This window comes from Moschus berezovskii, chromosome 7, assembly GCF_049115385.1.
Source record: "Moschus berezovskii isolate FMDL1 chromosome 7, NW_MosBer_1.0, whole genome shotgun sequence".
In the NCBI taxonomy this organism is placed as follows: domain Eukaryota; kingdom Metazoa; phylum Chordata; class Mammalia; order Artiodactyla; family Moschidae; genus Moschus; species Moschus berezovskii.
Genome location: NC_142466.1, coordinates 65,158,956 through 65,175,855, shown reverse-complemented (window position 1 = coordinate 65,175,855; position 16,900 = coordinate 65,158,956). Strand labels below are relative to the sequence as shown.

At 39.2% G+C, this 16,900-nt stretch overlaps 1 long non-coding RNA gene across 2 annotated transcripts in view; it reads right to left on the bottom strand.

The window, feature by feature from the left end:
- Window positions 1-632: 632 nt before the first annotated feature.
- The window catches only part of LOC148777341 (uncharacterized), a 194,360-nt gene continuing 178,092 nt past the window's right edge, over window positions 633-16,900 (bottom strand). For both annotated transcript variants that reach the window (XR_016037847.1, XR_016037848.1), the window contains 2 exons: window positions 4,947-6,705; window positions 633-4,411 (listed from right to left, as the gene is read on the bottom strand). This is a non-coding gene — a long non-coding RNA (uncharacterized LOC148777341). The remainder of the gene's footprint in view (window positions 4,412-4,946; window positions 6,706-16,900) is intronic.

The following is a 16,900-nucleotide window of genomic DNA, read 5'->3' as shown; positions in this document are numbered from 1 at the left end:
ATTCCTACATGTATTTTTGTGGCTTAATAGCTCATTTCATTTTGTGCTTAATACTATTCAGTTACCTGGGTGTACCACAGTTGATTTATCCTTTTACCTTGGATATCTTGTTTCTTCTCAGTTTTCACATTTATGAATATAGGTCCTCTAAACTCCAGTACTCTTGCCTGGAAAATCCCATGGATGGAGGAGCCTGGTGGGCTGCAGTCCATGGGGTCGCTAGGGGTCGGACACGACTGAGCGACTTCACTTTCACTTTTCACTTTCACACATTGGAGAAGGAAATGGCAACCCACTCCAGTGTTCTTGCCTGGAGAATCCCAGGGACAGGGGAGCCTGGTGGACTTCCATCTATGGGGTCACACAGAGTCGGACACGACTGAAGTGACTTAGCAGCAGCAGCAGCAAACTCTAAGTGAAGAGGAACTAAAAGCCTCTTGATGAAAGTGAAAGAGGAGAGTGAAAAGGTTGGCTTGAAGCTCAACATTCAGCAAACGAAGATCATGCCATCTGGTCCTATCACTTCATGGGAAATAGATGGGGAAACAGTGGAAACAGTGTCAGACTTTATTTTTTTGGGCTCCAAAATCACTGCAGATGCTGATTGCACCCATGAAATTAAAAGACGCTTACTCCTTGGAAGGAAAGTTATGATCAACCTAGATAGCATATTAAAAAGCAGAGACATTACTTTGCCAACAAAGGTCTGTTTAGTCAAGGCTATGGTTTTTCCCGTGGTCATGTATGGATGTGAAAGTTGGACTGTGAAGAAAGCCGATCGCCGAAGAATTGATGCTTTTGAACTGTGGTGCTGGAGAAGACTCTTGAGTGTCCCTTGGACTGCAAGGAGATCCAACCAGTCCATTCTAAAGGAGATCAATCCTGGGTGTTCATTGGAAGGACTTATGCTAAACCTGAAACTCCAATACTTTGGCCACCTCATGCGAAGAGTTGATTCACTGGAAAAGACTCTGATGCTGGGAGGGATTAGGGGCAGGAGAAGGGGATGACAGGGAATGAGATGGCTGGATGGCATCACCGACTCGATGGACATGAGTTTGAGTGAACTCCGGGAGTTGGTGATAGACAGGGAGGCCTGGCGTGCTGTGATTCATGGGGTCGCGGAGTGTTGGACACGACTGAGCTACTGAACTGAACTGAACTGAAACTCTTTTTAAAGACCACATTATTGAGGCATAGTTCACATACCATATGCTGCTGCTAAGTCACTTCAGTCGTGTCCGACTCTGTGCGACCCCATAGACGGCAGCCCACCATGCTCTGCCGTCCCTGGGATTCTCCAGGCAAGAACACTGGAGTGGGTTGCCATTTCCTTCTCCAATGAATGAAAGTGAAAGTGAAGTCGCTCAGTCATGTCCGACTCTTAGCGACCCCATGGTCTGTAGCCTACCAGGCTCCTCTGTCCATGGGATTTCCCAGGCAAGAGTACTGGAGTGGGGTGCCATTCCCTTCTCCTCACATACCATATAATTCACCCATTAAAAGTGTACAATTCAATGACTTTTAGTAGATTCACAATGTTGTACATCCATCATTACAATCAGTTTGAGAACATTTTTATCATTATCACTCTGAAAAAGAAACTCTGCTACACTTAGCCTTCACCCTTCAATCTCATCACTCTCCCCAGCCCTCAGTTCAGTGGCTCAGTCATGTCCAGTTCTAACTGTTGCTTCCTGACCTGCATACAGATTTCTCAGGAGGCAGGTCAGGTGGTCTGGTATTCCCATCTCTTTCAGAATTTTCCACAGTTTGTGTGATCCATACAGTCAAAGGCTTTGGCATAGTCAATGAAGCAGAAATAGATGTTTTTCTGGAACTCTGTTGCTTTTTCGATGATCCAGTGGATGTTGACAATTTGATCTCTGGTTCCTCTGCCTTTCCTAAATCCTGCTTGAACATCTGGAAGTTCACGGTTCACATAATATTGAAGCCTGGCTTAGAGAATTTTGAGCATTACTTTGTTAGCATGTGAGATGAATGCAATTGTGTGGTAGTTTGAGCATTCTTTGGCATTGCCTTTCTTCGGGATTGGAATGAAAACTGACCTTTTCCAGTCCTGTGGCCGCTACTGAGTTTTCCAATTTTGCCAGCATATTGAGTGCAGCACTTTCACTGCATCACCTTTTAGGATTTGAAACGACTCCACTGGAATTCCATCACCTCCACTAGCTTTGTTCGTCATGATGCTTCCTAAGGCCCACTTGACTTCTCATTCCAGGATATCTGGCTCTAGGTGAGTGATCACACCATCATGATTATCTGAGTCGTGAAGATCTTTTTTGTATAGTTCTTCTGTGCATTTTTGCCACCTCTTCTACATATTTGTCAATTCCATACATTTATATAAATGGAATTATACAATATGTGGCCTTTCATATATGGCTTATTTCACTTCACACAATGTTTGTAAGGTTAGTCCATGTTGTAATATGTATCAATATTTCATTTGTTTTTATGGCACATAATAGTCCATTGTACAGATATACCACATTCTGTTTATACATTGATCAGCTGGTGAATATTTAGGTTGTTTCCAGTTTTGACTATTATGAATAAAGCTGCTATGAACATGTGTATACATTCTGGTGCAAATGTATATTTTCATTTCTTATTTATTTTTGCCATAACTTAAACTCACACTTTATCTAAGTTTGTTGTTTTTCTGAGATTTTGGTAATATAACCATGTCAGAATCCTTATGAAATGAAATCTTTGGCGTCTAGATGCAGTTTTTATCAAATGTCTGGGTGCATCAAGTTGCCCTTATGCCAGCACTCTCAGAATTAGCCCTTGAATCAGCAGGAATGGTGGTGATGCATAATGCTTAACATTTAAAAGTAATGAATACCTTATGTTCTCAAGCTTCTATCCTTAGAAAACCAGAAAAGGGTGTAGGAAGAGAAAATGCAATTCTGCCAAAGGGAACATAAGCAGACCTAAAACATATATAAAAGTGCATGCCTGGTCACATAAAGCATCAGGCATGTGTTTGAGGATGAGAGAAGCCAAAAAAAAAAAAGCTGAAAAAGAAGGGTATTCAGTTGTGAAAGACTTTAAATGATGGTTTGAGAAGCTTGAATTCTGTATCAAGGCAGTGGGAAGCTAAGGTTTTCATAACCAGAAAAATGGTTTTCCCAGATATCTGTTTTAGAAAGATGACTGGCAAGCTGATTGAGAGTTAGAGGGGAATATGCATATCAATCAATCTATTATATGGGACTGTTTCTCTTGCAGATAATAGAAAACCTGAATTCTAGCTTAAGCAAAAATTTTATTTTATTGGCTTCTATTTTTCCACAACACAGGAGCAGATTCATCTTCTAACTTGCTCTCTCTTGGTTCTGCTTTCATGGTATTGATCCCTTTTCTTGTAGTCTTAAGGTGGTATCCAGTCAGGGAAAACAGAATTGTCCCAGTTTCTCAATTAAAGCCCAAACATTCAAGTGATTAGGACCAGCTCAGGTCACCAGGGGCTTCCCTGGTAGCTCAAACGGTGAAGAATCTTCCTGCAGTGCAGGAGACCCAGGTTCCATCCCTGGGTCGGGAAGATCCCCTGAAAAAGGGAATAACTACCCATTCCAGTGTTCTTGCCTGGAGAATCCCATGGACAGAGGAGCCTGGCAGGCTACAGTCCATGGGTTTGCAAATAATCAGACACGATTGATCGACTAACACTTCCACACTTTCAGGTCATAAAATCGCCCCTGAAATAATTGGTGGGAATCAAAGAATACTACTAGTCTAGGTCAGTGCTACTCAAAGTACGGTCCATGGACCAGTGCCTATTTCCACATTTTTTTACCATCTGCAACAGGATAACTATAGAAACTGAAAAGGGCTAGAACCTTATTACAATTTGACAGAGTAATTAAATCTAATAATAAAAAAAATGGAGGCATATATTTTATATGTCATTGTTTGAAAGTCATTTTTCCAGTGATTCATTTTCATTGTATTTTACACAAATACCTTATTTGACACAGTCCTTAGTGGATGGGAGTGTGGGAGATAAAACAAACTGGTCCTTCACCAAAGATAGTTTGTGCTCTCAGGTACTGTGCACTACTGTGAAGCCTATCAGTTCAGTTCAGTTCAGTCGCTCAGTCGTGTCCGACTCTCCACGACCCCATGAATCACAGCACACCAGGCCTCCCTGTCCATCACAGCATTCTGGAAGCACACAGTGAGACTTTTGGGACATCCTTCCCTCTCTCCATTAAAGAAGGCAAAAATAAATGTCCATTATAACTGTGGGATCTTATTGGGAGAGAGGAAGGACACTCCTGTACTTACTTTAGTTCTCTTATCTTCTCATATTTTTTTCTGTCTTGACTTGTCCTAACAACATTTACTCTGCATAAGCTTTGGATATGGCCATTTCAATAGGCTAGAAGGAAAGTTATGACCAACCTTGATAGTATATTAAAAAGCAGAGACATTACTTTGCCGACCAAGGTCCGTCTAGTCAAGGCAATGGTTTTTCCCTTGGTCATGTATGGATGTGAGAGTTGGACTGTGAAGAAAGCTGATCGCCGAAGAATCGATGCTTTTGAACTGTGGTGTTGGAGAAGACTCTTGAGAGTCCCTTATACTGCAAGGAGATCCAACCAGTCCATTCTAAAGGAGATCAATCCTGGATGTTCATTGGAGGGACTGATGCTAAAGCTGAAACTCCAATACTTTGGCCACCTCATGAGACGAGTTGACTCACTGGAAAAGACTCTGATGCTGGGAAAGGTTGGGGGCGGGAGGAGAAGGGGACGACGGAGAATGAGATGGCTGGATGGCATCACCGACTCTGTGGACATGAGTTTGAGTGTACTCCGGGAGTTGGTGATGGACAGGGAGGCCTGGCGTGCTGTGATTCATGGGGTCGCGGAGAGTCGGACACGACTGAGCGACTGAACTGAACTGAACTGAACTGAAGCATTACATGGGCATTCACCTATCCTGCCCGTTGGGACTTTTATTACTAGAATCAAAGCATTCAAATGGCTCTCTTTAACCATTAAGAGAAAAACAACTTTGAGCTAGACTAACACAAGGTAATTACTAAACTGAGCCAAATTCCTCTGCCATGCTCTTGGCACTGAGGTATGGAAACTCTACAACCCTATAAGAGGTCTGAAGGGAAAAAAAGTGTTTAAGACAAATTTCAGGGGTCTCAGTTTCTCATTAAAAATGCATTTTAGAAAATTGTTTTAAGTTAACTTGCTAGGGCAGTTGTATGGCAAGGAAATGTGTGTAACAATTTGGCAAATTGCAGTTCTCATCTCTCCTTTAAAATAAAATGGAAACAATAAAAATACAATTAAAAATAAAATTAAAAAAGCATAATCTGAATGAGTATTTTGATTTTTTTTCCTAATTAAAGCTTTGCAATTAAAGTTTTGCTAGAGAACAACCTGTGTTTTTAATCTCGCAAAGGGCTAATACATGCACAGGATTTGAGATGTCTGCTAACACTCAGATCTGGAAGTGACCTTGGAGAACCTTCTAGTCTGGCTTTCTCATTTTAAAAATTGGAAACTGAGGCCAGAGCAGGTTTATTTCTTTTTTCCTTAATCCTTTCTTGTGTGTGTGTGTATGTGTTTTCTCTTATAATTTAATTTAGACATTATAGGGCTTTTTTCTTTTCAGTATAAAGACAAGTACTCAACAAACACCAAATTTTATGCAGTACTACCTCAAAAATCTGTAACTTTTGCCTAAGTGAACTTCACAAGCAATTGACATGCTAATGCTTCTTTGTGAAAACCAAATGGAAATACAACATATGCCTTCATGCCTTCTGTAATAAAGTAAACTGAATGTAATTTCAACATTCCCTTATGACCCCAGCTTAGTCTAATAAACAGCAGTAGTATTCCAGAGGAGCAGGTGTAGGTGGTATGGGACATGGACACAAATATGCATTGACTCCAGCAATGCCTCCCAAGCCTGCTATCAGTTAAAAAATCCATCACCTGTATTTTAGGTGTTTACTTCTTGTTCATATAAACACAATGACTGTTCATCAAATATGCATACACAGTGCAAAAGAGAACTGCCTTTAGTAGATCACATGGCTGCCCTAAGTAGTTAATGTAGTTTGGATCACTTTTATCCCCTCAGTGTGGGTGTAGGGAGTGAGGGAGTTAGCAAAGAATTGGAATAGAACTAAGATTTGATCGGTACTGAATTTGTTACCCAAACTTTCACTCATTTCTTAACTATCTTGTGAGAGAATATTTCTCTCACTCCACAGATAACAAGACTGAGCCCCATAAAGATTAAATAACTTGCCCAAGGCCATAAAAGCTAAAAAGTGATGAGTGAAGGATTTGAACCAAGCTTGCTTTGGTCCTAGGTATGCATCTTCAGTCCCCACGATGCTGTCTCAGAGAGCAGAGTCACTGGGTCTTAATCCCTGACTCTTCATTATCATGCCAGCAATTATATTTTGCTGTGTAACAAATGTGGCTCAAAACAATGGACATTTTCTCTGCTCATAATTCTGCAGTCTGGACTGGGCTTAGTTGGGTGACTCTTCTGTTGATCTTAACAATGGCTGCTCTTGTGGATTATCCAGCTGGTAGGTCATCAGGTACCTGGACTTGGCTGGGATGCTGGGATGACCAGGCTTGTCTCTCAGGGCCTCTTCCTCTTATGTGGCTTCTCCAGTGGCCTCTCCACATAGCTCTAGCAGGCAAACAGAATTTTGTAAAGCAGATCATGGCTCTGAAGAGAACAAAACACAAACTGCTTAAGGCTTAGAACAAGAACTAACACTGCATCACCCTGCCACTTCTAGTTAATTAAATCACAGTCGCAACTCAGGTTCAAAGAGAGAGAGAACTATCAAAGGCAAATATTGGGAGATGTGGACCATTGGGGGTCAACAATGTAACAGTGGTCACCACAATCTTCTTAAACTTTGGTCCAATCAACTCTAAAAGTTGCTGTTTCATCTGTACCTTATGCTTTTCTTAAGTTCAGTTTTTCACTCTTTTCCTGCTTGTTTCTCCAATTCTCCCTACCATTTCTTAGCTTTTCTACATTGTAACTGGCCTTCCCTAGCCAGCCACAAATAAAGGACGCCTCCCCTTCAGATCAGTGAACTGACCAATCGCATCTTGTCAACTCTCTTTCAGCACATGGGTCTTTGCAGGTAAAGTGTTCTATTGACAGAGATTTCTTTGTTTTGGTTGTTGTTTCATTTTGTGTTGTTTTTCAAAGTGGGTTCAAATCTGGAAATCTAATTTAAAGGAAATAGGATATTATTGCCTCAAAAAGCAACTTAAGTGAGAACATTTAAATGTTTTTTCCTAATAAATAAAATCTAGAATCTGTGATGCTCCTCTTTAATTTTACCTGCAAGAAGACCAAGGCAAGAAATCAACATTTATCATGTTTTACATGCTTTAAATTCCTTTAGCAGTCATTCACCAGGGCAGAGAAGGAAGAGAGGCCTGCAGGAATCAGATAATTTCCAGCATTACAATTCTAGTTCACAGCAGGTTGCTTCTTACATGTGGCTAAAATGAGATCAGATTAAATTTCCATTGAATCATTCAACCTGTCTGATCACTGCTTTCTGCTGTCTGAGAATTTCGAGGGTACGAAGAATTTGCCAGGGTCAGAAGAACTTGCTGTACAGATAACACAATCATGAAGGGGGCAAAGGAAGTAAGAGAAAAAAATTATAAACATATAAGGTGAAAAATCCTGCTGAAGAGGATCATGTGTTTCCATTTGAAATACTAAGGAATTAAAATGAAATTTTAAATAAAAGTTGAAATGTGAATTACACTTCAAGAGTTTCTAAATCCACTCACTGACAATATTCATCATTGTTTCTATTATTCTGCTCCTTGAAGCCAGTCATTGGATCTTTGATTGCTGGATTACATTTCTACCAGATATTTAGGTGCAAAAATGAAAGGGGATTAAATTCAATTTGGCTATTAATTGCTCAAGTAAAGGAGGCAACTGAGATTAAAATGTCTTTGTCATTATTTTAGACTAACTTGTTGACTTTAAATTCTATTGACACAAACATCAAAAGTTAATTGAAAGTGGACATAAACTCATACATAAATGAAATATACACAAACTCATTACAATCCTTATAATGATTCACAAAAGTCCAATAAATATTCTATAAAAATTTCAGAGAATCTGACTAGATTCTGATGTTCTCAGGAAGAAAAAAAATGTTGTTTATCAATGAAATTTTTGAATGAAGAACATGAATGGGACTAGTCACACTAGATTTTTAAATATATCATAAGGCTGAGCTGGAAGAAGGTTTCTGCAGTGATGCCCACAACCACCAGCACCAGTGTCCACGTGGTGGAGGGAGTTCCCAAGGGTGGCTGCCACCAGTGTCTGTGTTCTGGTGAGTTGTAGTTGCCACCAACCTCCACCCCCTGCCTCTCCAGGAGACTCTCCAAGATTAGTTAGCATTTTTGGTGAGAAACCTCTTTTAAAAATGCTTTTGCTATGTTCCATACATTTTGGCATCAACACATCTCATGGTCTCTGCCTGCAGGACAGGTCCTGGATCTGACCCCATCTCTTCATCACAACCTCCAGGTCTCCCCTATGACCAGACTTCACCACTGTCAGCCTCAAGTCACTGTCGTGGTCTCCCACATGAACTCCTATCTTTGCTCTTTTGTTTATATGCTAGCTTCTACCCTTTTATATGGAAAATAAACTCTCTATGGTGAAAATAAAAGAAGGCTATGATAATTAAAATAAGACTGTACTGAAAGAAGGAAATATATATATACATAGAATACACACTAGATAGACCAGAATTGATTTTTTTTTTTCCATACAAGAATTTGCTAGGAAACAAAAGTGACATCACTAGAAAGGAAGAACTATTCATTAACTTGTTTGGGAATAACTAGGTAAGACTTTTTTAAAAAATAAAATTAATTAGATCCATCTTTCATGCTGCTGCTGCTAAGTCACTTCAGTCGTGTCCAACTCTGTGTGACCCCATAGATGGCAGCCCACCAGGCTCCCCCATCCCTGGGATTCTCCAAGCAAGAACACTGTAGTGGGTTGCCATTTCCTTCTCCAATCCATCTTTCATAGTGTATAACAAAATAAATCTCAGGTACATTAAAAATTTAAACTTTTTAAAACATCCTTTTCCAAGTGCCCACTCAAACAAGATTTTTAGATCTCTGAATTTAAAACCAGGGATGACTTTTTAAGTTTAAAATCCATTTAAGAAATCATAAAAAACAACTGCTCAGATTACATAAAATTTAAAACTTCTACTTATAAAAAAAGAGTATAGCATAACCAATTTCTATGAATAATAGACTGAAAAATGCATTATTTCTACTATGGCAAAAGCAAACATTTTCGCATGTATTATTTGTTGATGAACTTTTATCTATCTGTGCCTTTTGTTCATGGACACAGAATTAATCTTCCTAAAACTCTGTTTCCTTATGACATTTCCTTGTTGCAGGAGTATAGCAATTCTTTTGTTTACCATTGTCAGTCATTTCAGTACAACCTTCATATACTCACCATATTCATAGACCATCTATACCCAATATTTGATAATTTTCTTTAAATCAACTCTGTTTTACTTAATTTACCTTTGTTCTAACCAATAATTTCTATGAAATCAGAAGTTTTCTGTATAAGAGATTTAAATGTATAATACAAATTTAAAAACACAAATCTGTCCACCACTGAAGATTATCTATGCTGACTGTGATGATTAATTTTAATGTGTAAACTTGGCTGGGGTATGGTATCCTACTGTTTGGGCAAATATCAGTTTATAGTTATAGTGGCTTTTAAAGATGTGATTAACATTTAAATCAATATACTTTGAGTAAAGCTGATGACTTTCCATAATGTATGTGGGCCACATCCAATCAATTGAAAGACTTGAGAGAAGACCGAGGTCCTCCAAAGAAGGAATTTGGCCTTCAGACTGGCTTCAGATTCAAGACCTCAGCATCAGCTCCTGCTGGAATTTCCAGCCTGCTGGCCTGCTCTGCAATTTTTGAACTTTGCAGCTTCCACAAATCACAAGAGCTAATACTTTAAAATAAATCCTCACTCCTGTGTGTGTGTGTACTCTATCCTATTGATTTTGTTTCTATGGAGAACATTGACTGTCCTTTGGGAACATTGCTTTTACAAATCACATTCAAACATCTTGGCCTAGATGCCAGTGTACACCTAAATCCTCTTTCCTGTTCCAACTTCATTTCATGTGACTTTCCAATGCATACACTGCTTTACTCCATCTGGTCACTCATATCTTTGTGCTCTGCATTCTGCTGAGAATGCCTTGGTTTGCCAAGCCTCCTCAGTTATTACCTTTGAGACCTGGATCAATTACCACATGAGGAGCTAAGGAAGAAATAAGAGTCTCACATTTCAGTTCAGTTTAGTTCGGTCGCTCAGTCATTTCCGACTCTTTGCAACCCCATGGACTGGAGCACTCCAGGCCTCCCTGTCCATTACCAACTCCCAGAGTTTACTCAAACTCATGTCCATTGAGTCAGTGATGCCATCCAACCATCTCATCCTCTGTCGTCCCCTTCTCCTCCTGCCTTCAATCTTTCCCAGCATCAGGGTCTTTTCAAATGAGTTAGTTCTTCACACCAGGTGGCCAAAGTTTTGGAGTTTCAGCTTCAGCATCAGTCCTTCCAGTGAATATTCAGGATTTCCTTTAGGATGGACTGGTTGAATCCAACCAGATCCAACCAGTCTCAAATTTAGACATATATAAAAACAGCTTTGGAAAGTAAGGTTCCATCCCATATTCCAATACTGACTAATTGGTGGTGGCTTCTTGGACCATTAATTTAAGAAGGATTCTGAGGCTCTCTGAAAGAGCACAGTGATCTATTAGTGATGTCTTACAGCAGAAGGGTGAGAAGGGGCAGAGTGGTAATAGACTTAGTACATATTTGCTCTCTGGCTTGATTATTAAGGAAAGTAGCCAAAAGTATTTTCCTGAGTCTTTTCCAATGCCTATTCAAACAAGATCAGATCTGTGAACTTTTTAAAAAAACTAATTTACATTCTAGTCATTTCCCCAATTTACATATATAGGGAAGTCAACCAAGAGCATTCAAACAAAGGTAAAAGAGAACAGAGAGCAAGCTACATTTACTTCCCTCAAGCCTGCTTTTTCACATAATACCAAATACTGAAACAGAATCTACCTGCTGGGATGAGTGAGTGGGGAATAGAAATATTCTCAGCATGCCCTCTTAGCTATTTCATGGTCAAGACACCTAGCACCTGACACTAAGACATTCTTATAAGTACTTGGGAAAATCACTAAGAATGGAAATTTTCCTGGGGCAGAAAAGTTGCATTGATCCTTCCCTGCCTTCCATCTCTGGATTGCTAGAATAAGAAAAGTAGCAACTCTTTACAGAGCACCAAGATCAGAGTGCTGAATTCCAAATAGGAAAAGGAGTACATCAAGGCTGTGTATTGTCACCCTGCTTATTTAACTTACATGCAGAGTATATCATGAGAAATGCTGGGCTGGAAGAAGCACAAGCTGGAATCAAGATTGCCTGGAGAAATATCAATAACCTAGGATATGCAGATGACACCACCCTTATGGCAGAAAGCAAAGGAGAAAAAGTTGGCTTAAAGCTCAACATTCAGAAAACTAAGATCATGGCATCCAGTCCCATCACTTCATGGCACATAGACAGGGAAACAGTGGAAACAGTGGCAGACTTTATTTTGGGAGGCTCCAAAATCACTGCAGATGGTGACTACAGCCATGAAATTAAAAGACGCTTTCTCCTTGGAAGAAAAGCTATAACCAACCTAGACAGCATATTAAAAACCAGAGACATTACTTTGCCAACAAAGGTCCATCTAGTCAAGGCTATGGTTTTCCAGTAGTCATGTATGGATGTGAGCATTGGACTATAAAGAAAGCTGAGCATCGAAGAATTGACGCTTTTGAACTGCGGTGTTGGAGAAGGCTCTGGAGAGTCCCTCAGACTGCAAGGAGATTCAACCAGTCCATCCTAAAAGAAATCAGTCCTGAATACTCATTGGAAGGACTGATGCTGAAGCTGAAACTCCAATACTTTGGCCACCTGATGCTAAGAACTGAGTCATTTGCAAAGACCCTGATTCTGGGAAAGATTGAGGGTGGGAGGAAAAGGGGACGACAGAGGATGAGATGGTTGGATGGCATCACCAACTCCATAGACATGAGTTTGAGGAAATTCTGAGAGTTGATAATGGACAGGGAGGCCTGGAGTGCTCCAGTCCATGGGATTGCGAAGAGTCAGACATGACTGAGTGACTGAACTGAACTAAGCAGAAGATCAGAGTTTGCCTGATTGATGCAGGTTTCCTAAAAATAAACCCCAAATTGACAGGAAATCTCCCTATACTTGGTTGTCAATGGTTCTTTCCCATATTCTTTAAGATTGGGAGTTGAAGGGGAACATGAGTATTTATACAGATGGATTCAGTTACTTTCATTTATCTTGAACTTGAGCACCTCTTTCCAATAGGATAGTGTGACAGACACTGAAGAGACAAAGAGAAATCATATTTGGTCTGGGTTTTCAAGGAACTTGTAGCTTAAGTGATAATCAAAGGACCTACACAAACATATCATAGACCAGGGTTGGCAAACTTTTTTTAATGAAAACCCAGAGAGTGAATATTTTCAGCTCTGTGGGCCATATATTCTCTGTTGCAACTACTCAGCTCTGCTGTTGCAGTGCAAAAGCAGCAAAACAGTACTTAAGAACAGATGGGTGTGACTATGTTCCAATAAAAATGTATTTACAAAAAAAGGGGGGAGGGGGAGCTATTGGTCAGGTTTGGCCTACATTTTGCTGCTCCCTGACTTAGACTCTTTTAGACAGATGAGCATCTCTCAGAAGAAGAATTTTAAAAAGAAAAATAAAGGTGTATTGGTCTTTATTTAGTGTGATTGCTTTAACAATCAGAATCTTATTCCTTGGTGATGATTTTTTAAAATTAAAACTACCAGTAAGATCTATGGCATCTCTTATGATTATGTTACAGAATAAAGCAGTTATATTGAATAACAGAATGACTTTATTCATTTAAAAATTTTTAATATAAGATTTTCCATAGTTCATAATTCATTCAGTGAAGAACAATTCCTAAATAAGAAAATGATGTTGTAGAAATTACCAGGCAGAGTGGAGGAAGCCCTGGAGGGAAATAAGAAAAGTCTTATAGAGTGTGTTCAATGGAAATGTATCCCTGTCAGGCTCAGAGTTCTTAATTTTTCAAATCATCATGAAATATTCTGGAAAAACCACCCTCACCCCAAAATCTCAATAAAGGCTCTCTTTCTCATTCATGTCCCCTCCAGCAACTAGAAATATATTGAGCAGTGGGGCAAATAAAGAAGTCTGGAAAATTTGATGAAAGATCAGTAAACACTATTTTACTATCAGTGTCACTGATATTCTCTAATGAAATTCTGGTCTTACCAAAAGAACTTGTTTCTGAAGAATAGATTTGAGAAGTCCATTGAAACACAAAGGCTTTGGCAGATAGTACCACTGGCTCAGCTTGTGTGACAGAGCAACTTATCCCCCAAAGTTCATTGCACTGTCCCTCATGATACTATTAAACTTCAGTGTCCCAGAGGTTATGAGCAAAAGGATTTTCTGTTTTATTGTGAAATCAAAGCCCACATAGACTCAGCCACAGTGAGTAACACAATCATTGCCATCATTTACAAAACAATTTCTGGAGGTGACAATGGAAGCAAAACTGAGGGACTAGCCATCTGGTAAACTTCACTTCTACACCACCAATGCCCCTGCTTTATCCCTAATAGATATAGTTCCTTTATATTTGAATCCCCATTGAGATAACTCAAAGACAGAAGTTGGTAAATGTTGATATATATCTTACCCCCAATTAGGTATTTACACTTTCAAAGAGGACTCTTAAAGACCCCAAGGTCTTTATGATTCTGTAATAGTAAAACTTCAAGTATCATGAGTGATAAATAACTTTATTGGAAATGGGAAGAAAGCTATTAGTTTCCCAAACATTTAAGAAACTGTTTTTGTTGGTTAAGATAGCAGTGGATAACCAGCTGTCCATTCACCATAACGAACATGTTTTTCACAATTTTAACACAAATTGTAATGTTGTGATAAGTTATCCAATGGATTTGGTTAAATAAGTTTCTTTCTAAGTGTGTTTACATAATGCCTCACTCTCAAGAATCTGAAATATAACAAGAAACACACATCCTTTGGTCACCCACTCTATTTATTGTATACTGCTAGATTCTGAGAACTCTGAAGAAATACAAAACATGCTTCCTGTCCTGAAGAAGTCTGTATAATCAAAGTAAATAGTAAATCAAGTCATCATTTGGCTAGATAAATCCCCACAAAAATGCAATAGCACACCAAAATCACTGTGTTTTTTTTTTTAATTGATTTCCAATGCATTTAAAGACAAAACTTTTAACAGGCTCATGAAAACCCATACGCTCCAGGTAGACAAGCCTTTTCTCTGGCCTTAAGTCCACTTTCTCTCTCTGCTCCAAACATACCATCCTTTCAGCCTCTCATTCTTATCATTCTCCCTCCTACCCTGGATCCTTTGAACAGGCTTTTTTCCTGAGCGTGGAAGACTCTTCATTCTGCTTTCTCTCTAAATAATTCTTCTCACTGTGAGCACTCAGATCAGTTGTTACCTCTCAACCTTCATTATTATATGCTTCCATTGCCCCCACATACTTATCCCCATATTTCTATTTATTGTAGCATACTTTTATTCATTATGCAATTATTTTAATAATATATTTGGCTTCCCTGGTGGCTCAGATGGTAAAGAATCTGCCTGCAATGCGGGAGACCTGGGTTCAATCCCTGGGTTGGGAAGATGCTCTGGAGAAGGGAACGGCTACCCACTCTAGTATTCTGGCCCAGAGAATTCCATGGACAGAGGAGTCTGGTGGACTACAGTCCATGGGGTCACAAAAAGTTGGACACACTGAGCAACTTTCACTTCACCCAAAACTCCATGAAGGCAAGGGTCATATCTATTTTTTATCACTGAATCACTAATGCTTAGCATACGATAGTGGTTCAACAGATATTTGTTGGAATGGATGAACAAATGAACATATGAACTTCTCTAAAAATGTATTTGTAAGTTATTTTATAATAATCATTTCATATACAGTTATTAAAAGTCTAAAGTTCACAGCAAATATTTATATAAATCCTACTATGTACCTGGCACTCTGCTAAGTATTGTTATACAAAGATGAAGACATTGTTCCTATCCATGCTGCCTACTGAAACAGACAGTAAACAAATAATTACAACATAACATGAATTATGGTTAAGAGAAATCCAAAGTGTGATGAAAACACAGAGGCAAGAATTAACTCTATCTGTAGAAGCTGCAGAAGACTTCTAAGGAATTGATGTTTGAGTTCTTGAAGAAGAAATAAAAGTGTGATGGGCAAAATAGTGAGAGAAGACATTGTATGGAGAAAATGGAGTGGGAAAAAAAGTCAAAAGGTTTGAAGAGCTTGAGATAGATATGGAAGAACAAATAGTTTGATACCACTGTGACTAAATGGAATGACTTGAAATGGGATGGAAATAGTAGGCTGACCTGAAGCAAAGAGGACACGCTAAATCTGTAGGTCAAGCCACTCATGTGGGATGGGACTGAAAGGCAGTCAGTGGGAGGTAGAACTAAGAAAGAGAGAAATACCACCATGGGAATGAGGAGGGATATTTGAAAATCAGGGACTCCCTGTCTATGATCACTTTTTCAAAATCCTGCTTCATAGGACAATGTTTCCCACACTTCCCTAATGGCAACATCGCATGGCTGTTAAAATACATATTCCAGGGACATATCCTAAAACCTTTCAATCAGCATCCCCAAAGGATAAACCAGGAATTCTGAATGTTTAACCAACACTCTAGGTAACTTTCATTATAGGGAAAACTTGAGAAACATTTTCAAAAGGAAGTCCTATTCCACCTTCAGTGAGGCTCAGCATCCTTTTCCAGAGAACTGTCCACTGGTCTATCAAGAATGTGGCAGTCCAAGAAAACATTAACTTCAATTAGCAGTTAACGTAATGACTCTTGTTTCCAATAAAGCAATAAAATATGATTGTGCTCGCATATAAAAAATACAGGTGTAGTCAACATATCATGGGAAGAATTGTACAAGCTACTGGAAGAAAATTTCAACTAATTATGTTCAAAAGATGAACCAGACTCTCTGCAGAAGGAAGAAAGCCCATGAACTTCTTCCATTAGTGCAGTGACTGATTTCTTGGGTCTTCAAATCCATTTGTTTCTCCCCAGGTGACTAACTATCCATTAAATCAACCATTGAGTTCCCATGAGCTATGTGGCTAACTATAGAACAACTGAAATGCTTTCAATGCTCAGTTGTTGAGCTTGTCCCTGACAGAGAATGGAGCCTAGTCTGAGTTTATCACACCCCCACCCATACTGGAAAACAAAAACAAAAACCTCTTTCTATGCTATTGAGGTATTGGCATTGAGAATACCAATATTCTCAATGATTATTGAGAATAATTATAATGATTAGTTATATTATATTATATTCATTTGAATTTGAATAGAAGCCTTCATTTAGTCCACAGACTTCCTATGACCAGCTGGGTCATCGCTTGACTACCCACTACTGCAGATGCACATGGAAACTTCGGTGTTGTGAGCCTGAACCTTTTCTAATGGAAAATTTTGCCTTTCGTGGGGATCCAGCTGGGTAACTGCCTCCAACCTTGAAACTCACTGAAAAGCAATAGAGTGGATCCTCAGGTTGTTTGTACAATTTCCTTCATGGCTTTTGCTAA